The sequence below is a fragment of the Rutidosis leptorrhynchoides genome, chromosome 7 (assembly GCF_046630445.1).
Source record: "Rutidosis leptorrhynchoides isolate AG116_Rl617_1_P2 chromosome 7, CSIRO_AGI_Rlap_v1, whole genome shotgun sequence".
Taxonomy (NCBI): Eukaryota; Viridiplantae; Streptophyta; class Magnoliopsida; order Asterales; family Asteraceae; genus Rutidosis; species Rutidosis leptorrhynchoides.
The window spans coordinates 49,780,198-49,790,193 of NC_092339.1; positions in this window are offsets into that span (position 1 = coordinate 49,780,198).

Genomic DNA, 9,996 nt, shown 5'->3' on the forward strand with positions numbered 1-9,996 from the left:
AGTTGTTTCATCAAATTAAGAAAGAAGCATAAATGATCGAATTAATTACAGAAAAAGAACGAAATAACTTGACAACGGGCTTAAAGGTTAACAATGATTGAAAACACATTAATAAATTTAGAGATTTTATATTGAAGAACACCCAAGTTTATGGTTTTATATTTTTAGACTACTCACATTTGAAAATGATTTTGTTATCCACTCAAATTTGTCGTTTTATATTTGTGAGTAACTTATTTTTGAAATTAATTTTGTTGGCCACCATAATTCGTATGTTAAATGTAAAGAAACACCGTTAAAAACACCTTTAAAAAAATATAAAGAAATGCATATACCAAGGTTGGAGAACTCGGATCTCGGGGAGATCTCGTTTGGACTTTTTAGGGGAATCTCGGCATCTCGGAATAATCTCGGGAGATCTCGGACGTTGACTTACGTTGACTTTGTAGTTTTTTTAATAAAAATATACATAAAAACATAAATACATGTATATTTATATACTTTTTTACGAGATTTTACAAAAATATTCGGAAAATGAGTGAGAAAATCTTAGAAATTACGAATTTTAAAAGAAAATCTTACAAACTAGCAAGAAAATCCGAGAAATCGTGGTTTTGACTAAGTTTGACCCCGTTGAACGAGAAATCTCGGGAGATGAACATCTCGTCTCGGTTGCCTTCTAAAAACGAGATCTCGGGGGAGATCTCGTGGAGATCTCGGGAGATTTACAACACTGGCATATACTCATACTCGTGTATTTGAAAACAACCAATTAATACGATAATGTTAAATATAGAAATACACGTGTAAGTCATAGATAGATGAGAAATTCTGTACCGATGATCATTGACATGTCGGTGGAAGAATTGGACGTGTCTAGAGCGATGAGTGAGACAGTGTAGTCTCCTGGTTAAATCGTGTAATTGAAATTTCACATACTTCAATGAATCTTCTTGTGAACGGAAGATGATCTTCTAGTGTAAAAAGATGGTGATGTAGAAATTGAGATGGCCCAAACAAGTAACTCGGAGATTGCATTATCACTTAACAATGCATTTTTGGCGTCAAAAGACTTCCTTCTTTCGTAGTATAACTGTAACAGACTGAAACCCGGGATAGTTGTAAGTTGCCTATTTTGCCTTAGGGTTTGTGCTTAGTCTTAAGTGCTTTTTTTTAATTATTTTATTAGTGTTTTATTATAATTGTGTTGTGACCAGTTTGTGACAAGGGTCCCAGAACAGGTTGGTTTATTTAATTTGGACTCCGTTAGGACCGCCTAAGGAGATACGAAGGGTTATCAGATAAGATAACTGATAAATACCTGTGTGATATGGGGTATGAGTTTGTACTCTGTATGTATCTGGATAGTTCTATCCATTTCTCATTTCTTCAAACACACACACGAACGCATACACAAACACACACATGAACCCTAATTTGATTTTGTGAGCCTTTGGATTAATTGAAGCTAGAGATATATTCCTTGTGATTTCGTGATCAATATAAGGTATGCATATCATAGATTCATGTACTAATTCTTGCTCAAAATGGGTTTTGGGTTCATATGGGTTTGATGAATTTTGAGCTTGAATCTTCATATTATGTGTTTGTATGTGTTAATTGATGTTAGAAATAGGTTGTGTAACGACCCTGGATTTTCCAACATTTATTTATTAATAATTATTGTTATTAATACGTGTGATTAAACGAATGTACGTTATTACATTTACATGTTGCCATGATTGCCCGAACTTGACTTTAATTGCCCGAAACGTCTTTGTGACACACGAAACTTCACGAATAATATTTTTAGAGTATTATTTACATTCATGATTAAGTTTATTAATTATTTTAATTAACTAATATTGTTAGTTAGTTACTTGGGCTTTAATTGGTTTAACTTGTGATTTATTTGAACTTGGGCTTTGTTAGTGTAATGGACTCATGTTATTGGACTTCCAAGCCCACCCTACGATATTAATGGACCCTTTAGCCCACTCTTTCAAGTGTAAGTATCATTTAGAACATGGAACTAGCTAGTTAAGAGATATAGAACATGGAACTAACTTGTTATTAGCTTTAAAGTCCATGTATGTGTTAGATCTAAGACTTTGATGCAACTTTGGTTCATCAAACTTCATAACAACTCTTAAGTGAGTTGTGCTTCATGTCTTAGACTTGCACATGGGTTATGATGGTCAAGACTTGGTTAAGATGATGTAAATACATCAATGAGTTGTACACTTGAAGCTATATGCATCAAGGATGAGAACCATGATGAACATCAAGCACCAAGACCACCGGAACCCTTTTAAACTCACCGTTCTGTCCAAAAGCTACTGGCCTGGTGATTCTGTAACAGACCAGTAGACCTGGGCTGTTATAACCTTGATTTATAGATATATCTTTTTGATTAGATAACTTTTCATATAAGACTCATCTTAATCCGAGTTACGGTTTAGGATTTATGGCCCTCCGATCGTTACTATGTCCTTTAACGTTGTGCAGAAATTTCTGACCTACTCGCACTTAGACTGTCGCCACGGTCAAACCAAGACGAGTTTGCTTCTGTAAATTTTACCACACTTAAGGGACTCATATACGGAGCCATGGCCACTGTTCTCACCTTAATTAACTAAGGGTAGAGGCCGTGGTGACTGATCGAAGTCAGTCTTTGTTTTAAACTACTTTCATAAACGAAACCTACTTTACGCCTTTTGTTTAATGATGATTGATGATGACCCTTAAGACCTTAATTACATACTTTTAAACCTATTAAGACGATTTACTGACTTAGTATTATTTGCCTTAGGTTGAGGACCTTCGGACCGATTACTTGCATACCTTTTCCGAACCGACTTTACGACTACATTATCATTGTGAGTTATAGCATTCCCTTTTTACTTTAACTTATTTTAGGAACTGAGAATACATGCGGATTTTATGTTTTACATACTAGGCACGAGTACTTAAACTTTATATATGTGTGGGTTATATAACGGCAGAAACATTCCCTTTACCTCGGTAACGTTTAATCATTGGTTTTTGAAACGTGAACGCGAATCTTAGATATGGATCCATAGGGTTTGACATCCCCACTCGGGTTAGTAGCGCTAGCATTTAACCAGTGTTTAATACTTCGTAAACATACGCACTTGCCAAGTGTACTTTCAGGGGGTATAAACGTTAAGTTAGTTACCAAGTGCCCACGGTTAACATATACTTTATCATACTATTTTGAAACGCTCGTTGTAGCACTGAAATCTCGTGGCCTACCTTACATACTGTTATACTTAAACTATAGCTCACCAACCTTTGTGTTGACATTTTTAAGCATGTTTTTCTCAGGTGCTTGAGGTTAGCTTCCGCTGTGTACTAGTCGTGCTGTAGACACCCGCTGCTTAGAGTTGTCATCGCATGAACTACTTTATTTTGCATTCAAACATTCGTACTTTTGAACTATGACTTGTAACGACCATTGTGGTCACATACACTTATTATTTGCTTCTACTTAGTGAAGCATGCTTTTGAAATGTAAAACAGTTGATGTCGGTTATGACATCACCTTTTTATCGTGAATGCAACTTCTTTAATTACAGCATATAGTACTTAACCTTGTAATGATCCTCTTATTGATGGTCCGTACATGATGATTTAGTACGAGGCGTCACAGGTTGTATATATGTTTAGTAGCTTCCATGTGCTTAAAATTTGATCAAAATCGCTCAAAAATCGAGTTTTTGGGGAAAAATCACGAAATCAGCGAATGTGTTCGAACCAGTTGCTACAGTATTTTGCTACAGTACCTGAGTTGCTACAGTGTCACTATTGGCTACAGTACCGAGTTGCTACAGTGAAGGCCGAACATCAGAAACCTTATGGTTCGTTACGTCAGTTACAGATTCCAGAGTGGAAATGGGAACATATAACGATGGATTTTGTGACTAAATTACCTAGAACTCAGAAAAGACATGATATGATTTGGGTAATAGTGGATCGTCTAACTAAAAGTGCTCATTTTCTTGCTACTCGTGAGACAGCTTCGTTAAGTGACTTAGCCGAATTGTATGTGAAAGAAATAGTTAGTCGTCATGGTGTGCCGTTATCGATCGTTTCAGACAGAGATTCCAGATTTGTGTCAAATTTTTGGAATAGTCTTCAACAGAATCTGGGTACACGTGTGAATTTAAGTACAGCTTATCATCCTCAGACAGACAGACAGAGTGAAAGAACGATACAGACTTTGGAGGATATGTTAAGGGCTTGTGTGTTAGAATACGGTGGTTCGTGGGATACACATTTGCCGTTGGTCGAATTCGCGTATAATAATTCATATCATTCGAGTATAGGGATACCGCCCTATGAAATGTTATACGGTCGTCGTTGCAGAACTCCGACTTGTTGGTTAGAAGCCGGGGAGAAACAGTTTGCAGGTCCCGAAATTGTTCAAATGACAGCCGAAAAAGTTGCAATTGCGAGAGAAAAGTTAAAAGCCGCTAGAGATAGGCAGAAAATGTATGTTGATCCGCGTAGACGTCTGGTAACCTTTAATGTGGGTGAACGAGTGTATCTGAAAGTTTCACCGTGGAAAGGGGTTATCAGATTCGGTAAACGTGGTAAGTTAGCACCGAGATTTATTGGTCCGTTTCCGATCAGTGAAGTGTTGAATGATCAGACTGTGGTGTTAGATCTTCCGTCAGAGTTATCCGGTATTCATAATACATTCAACGTGTGTTATCTTCGTAAGTGTAAAGTCGACGATGAAACACAACTTCTTCCTTTAGAAGATTTAAGGGTCGATTTGAATAAGAAATTGGTGGAAGAGCCGGTCCGTGTGGTTGACCAAAAGGTGACTAAGCTGAGAAAGAAAGAGATTCCGATGGTGTTGATTGAGTGGAAACACAGTTTGGGATCTAATCTTACGTGGGAAACAGAAGAGTTGATGAGAAAAAACTACCCTCGTTTGTTTGACCAAGACCAGATTCCGAGGACGGAATCTTCTTAAGGGGGGTGGATTTGTAACAGACTGAAACCCGAGCTAGTTGTAAGTTGCCTATTTTGCCTTAGGGTTTGTGCTTAGTCTTAAGTGCTTTTATTTTAATTATTTTATTAGTGTTTTATTATAATTGTGTTGTGACCAGTTTGTGACAAGGGTCCCAGAACAGGTTGGTTTATTTAATTTGGACTCCGTTAGGACCGCCTAAGGAGATACGAAGGGTTATCAGATAAGATAACTGATAAATACCTGTGTGATATGGGGTATGAGTTTGTACTCATTTAAGTGTATGTATCTGGATAGTTCTATCCATTTCTCATTTCTTCAAACACACACACGAACGCATACACAAACACACACATAAACCCTAATTTGATTTTGTGAGCCTTTGGATTAATTGAAGCTAGAGATATATTCCTTGTGATTTCGTGATCAATATAAGGTATGCATATCATAGATTCATGTACTAATTCTTGCTCAAAATGGGTTTTGGGTTCATATGGGTTTGATGAATTTTGAGCTTGAATCTTCATATTATGTGTTTGTATGTGTTAATTGATGTTAGAAATAGGTTGTATATATGTTTAGTAGCTTCTATGTGCTTAAAATTTGATCAAAATCGCTCAAAAATCGTGTTTTTGGGGAAAAAATCACGAAATCAGCGAATGTGTTCGAACCAGTTGCTACAGTATTTTGCTACAGTACCTGAGTTGCTACAGTGTCACTATTTGTTACAGTACCGAGTTGCTACAGTGTCACTATTTGCTACAGTGCCCGAGTTGCTACAGTGTCACTATTCGCTACAGTGCTCGAGTTGCTACAGTGTCACTATTTGCTACAGTGCCCGAGTTGCTACAGTGTCACTATTTGCTACAGTACCTTTTATGAAATTGAAACGGGCGTAACTTTCAAAATGTAACTCCATTTTTGATGAATAAACTATCGTTAGAATCGTAATAAAGAATACTTTTCAATGGTGAACTTTTAAGAAACTAGATCAAACTGTTTTTTGGTCGGAAAAGGAGTTTTAGTGTGTATGTCGTGTTTTGCACGCACCTGTATGCCGTTATTGAGTGGAGTCATGATGTAGACTCATAAAATTATGAATATATGGTGTTATGACCTAGTTAATTGTATGAAATGATTATATTATTTATTGGATATGTATATTAACTTTGTTTGTGTTGTTCTCAGGTTATAAGGACAAGGAGGAAGCTCAGAAATAATAACTGAGCAGTTGCTGGTAATTGGTGAGTGGGTCTATCTCCGGATAGAGTTTAAGTAGCATATCATGCTACTATGGTTGACTCTTTTACCATGCATAGTGTAGAAATTGCCATGTTAGAATAATATAGTATGCCTGATGTTGTATGTGATTTATGTGTACACTGTGTGAATGGCACCAGTCGGGCTTAGGGAGACTGAGGACTCGAGACTGTGCCTAGGAGAGGTTAGAGTCTGTATGAAGTCAACCGTGCCTAGGGGAGGTTGGGTCCATAGGCTACTGATTGTAGAGTATAGTGTGAACGATGCATCCCCTGCATCTGGATAACTATACTAGTGAATTGAGTAGCAGGGACTATCGGTAGACTCAAGTCCGATCAGCTAGGAGTCGTGTGCTCGTACAAGCCGCCGATCCTCGTATTGTCTTATTGTATGCTAGTTGGTAGCTAGCATGTGTTGTTGTTAGTATATAGCTTGTGTGTGACTTAAGCTATATCTGTTAGATAGATTCCATTCACTTAGCGGTGCTCTAATCCCCCACATATTCTCCCCTTGCAGGTTTAGGTACTGCTAGTCGGGATGGGTGCTGTTGCAGAAGACATGTTTGACAACCCAACTCTGATGTGGACTTTTGTATAAATAATGTTTTGTGATAACGTAACACTGTGGTGTAAACTTAAACTTAATTACTCAGATTAATGTAATGACACGACTAATAGTGTATTTGTTAATAAAGTCTTCCGCTGTGTTTTAAAAAAAAAAAAATTGCCGGTGTTACAAGTTGGTATCAGAGCATGGTTTGGCAGCAAATACGTACGCGTATTTTGTTCCCAAACCCTGAGGCAAGTCAAACATGTCTGTGGGAGTGGGGGATAAGTGAAAATAGGATATACGTGAGTTAGTTGTGATTGAACTAACTGTTATCCACTAAGCTTTTGTGTGAGATGTTTTGTAGCACAGGTATGGCTGATAGAAACGTAACTGGCCCCTCCAACCCCGGAACATTCAGAGCACCAGAAGAGGGTGTTGAGTCGGATGATGATCAGAGTAGTTACATCCTTCAGTTAGAAAGCAAGCTAAAAGAGGCTGAGGACAAAATTAATGAGCTTGAATTGGCGAGGCATTCTGGAAATGATGATACACCACCTGAATTCCCAACCGCGCAATCCCAAACGATACCTAATGTGCCCCAGAACCAGTTTCAGAATCAAATACCTAACCAATATTATATGCCACCACAAAACACCTTTACTTACCAAAATCCCATGATGATGAATCCATACCAAATGCAAATGTTCCATCAACCTTACATGCAACCACCCAAAAGATGTACTTATAAGAACTTCCGTGATTGCAAACCCTCCGAGTTCTCTGGAAGTACTGATCCGACTGTAACTCTCAATTGGTTGCGAGAAGTTGAAAGGGTATTTGAAGCGTGTCAGTGTGAACCCGAGTTGAAGGTAACATATGCTAGTAGACTGTTGAAAGGTAGGGCTATGATTTGGTGGGATTCTTTGATTTTCAGTATACCGAAAGAGCAAGTGAGTATGATCACATGGGAGCAGTTTTATGGGAAGGTGTGTGAACAGTATTGTAATCCATTTGATATGAACCGAATCAAGACCGAGTTTCTTGAAATGAAGATGACACCTTAAATGACGATCGATGAGGTAGTAGAGAAGTTTATGGATAAACTGAGGTTTGTACAACAATGAGTGCCCGACGAAGCATCTCGTATTCAGCATTTTGTTAATATTATTCTGCCAGAGTACTGAACTTTTGTTAGAACAGCTACATCATTGTCTCAAGCTGTTGTGATGGCTAAGATGGTAGAAAGTAATGTTCAGGCCGCCAGAAACAGAATGTTTGGTAATGTGCTACAACAAGGTGGGCAAGTATCTGGTCAATTAGGATCTAAATCCAAGAAGTCTAGTGGGTTTAAATCGAAGAGTAAAAGTGGTCAGAGTAGTACTGGATCTGGATCAGGTAAAGGGAATTGGTGTCACACGTGTCGATCTTCTCACAGTGGTCAGTGTTCTGAGGCTACAAGAAGATGCTTAAAGTGTGGTGTTGTTGGGCATGAGTCTTCAGCATGTCTGTATCCAAATAGTGTGTGTTGGACTTGTCACAAACCAGGGCATCGTGCAGTTAGTTGTCCGTCGAAGAGTGGTAGTTCCGGGGCAAGGTCAGGGGCGCGTTCAACATCAGCTGGAGGGTCAACTGCCTCGAGTGGGCAGAAGAGGAAGAACCCTTCAACAGCAGAGGCTAGAGCTTTTCAGATGTCGGTTGAGAATGCTGTGACAACCGACGAAGTGATCACCGGTATGTTTCTAATCAACTCAATACCTGCTCGCGTATTCTTTGATTGTGGTGCCAATAGGTGTTTTATGTCCCTATATTTCTGTGCTAAGTTGAATTTACCAGCTACTGTGTTACCCAAGCCGGTTAGTGTAGAAGTAGCAGATGGTAAGACCACACCTGTCACAACGTATGTGACTGGGGTTTGTATAGAGATTGAAGGGAAGTCTTTCCCGGTGGCTTGTTTAGTGTTACCTATTCCTAGCTTTGATGTAGTAATAGGAATGGATTGGTTGAGCTCGCTTAGGGCTAATATTAAGTGTGATAGGAAAGTGATTACCTTTCGTTCGACCGATGGAACCCGTATTGTGGCCCGAGGGGAGCGGGGAGGGTATAATTTTCCTGTTGATAACCATGATGAAAGCGAAAAAGTCGATGGCAAAGGGTTGTGAATCATTTCTTGCATATGTGATTGATGCGAAGAAAGAAAAGAAAACAGTGGCCGATATTCCGATAGTATCAGAATTTCCCGAAGTATTCCCAGATGAGTTACCAGGTCTGCCGCCGGTAAGGGAAGTCGAATATAAGATTGAGTTGGTTCCTGGAACAACTCTAGTTGCAAAAGCTCCATACCGATTAGCGCCGTCTGAAATCCGTGAAATGATGTCACAGATTCAAGAACTATTAGATCGTGGGTTTATCCGACCGAGTTCTTCACCCTGGGGTGCTCCGGTATTGTTTGTTAAAAAGAAAGATGGGTCAATGCGTATGTGTATTGATTATCGTGAATTGAACAAAAGAACAGTGAAGAATAAGTATCCGTTACCTCGAATAGACGATTTGTTCGATCAGTTACAGGGTGCTTCATTCTTTTCTAAGATAGACTTACGATCCGGATATCATCAGGTTCGTGTTGCTGAATCAGATATTCCGAAAACAGCGTTCAGAACAAGGTATAGTCATTATGAATTTCTTGTCATGCCATTTGGGTTGACGAATGCGCCAGCAATCTTCATGGATCTAATGAATAGAGTGTGTCGCCCGTTCTTAGATAAGTTTGTGATTGTGTTTATAGATGATATACTAGTGTATTCAAAGACCGAAAGTGAACATGCTGAACATCTGAGACAGGTTTTGAACATGTTGAAACGTGAACAACTATTTGCAAAATTTTCAAAGTGTGAATTTTGGTTACGTGAAGTGCAGTTTTTGGGTCATGTGATTTGTGCCGAGGGTATAAAAGTTGATCCGACAAAGATAGAAGCGGTAATGAATTGGAATTCTCCGAAGACTCCGACTGAGATTAAGAGTTTTCTTTGATTAGCCGGTTATTATCGCAGATTTATCAAGGATTTCTCAAAAATAGCGGGTCCGTTGACTAAGTTGACTCGTAAAGATGTAGCCTTTCGATGGACTGATGAACAGGAAAAGGCTTTTCAGATTTTGAAACAGCTACTGTGTCAGGCACCAGTATTAGC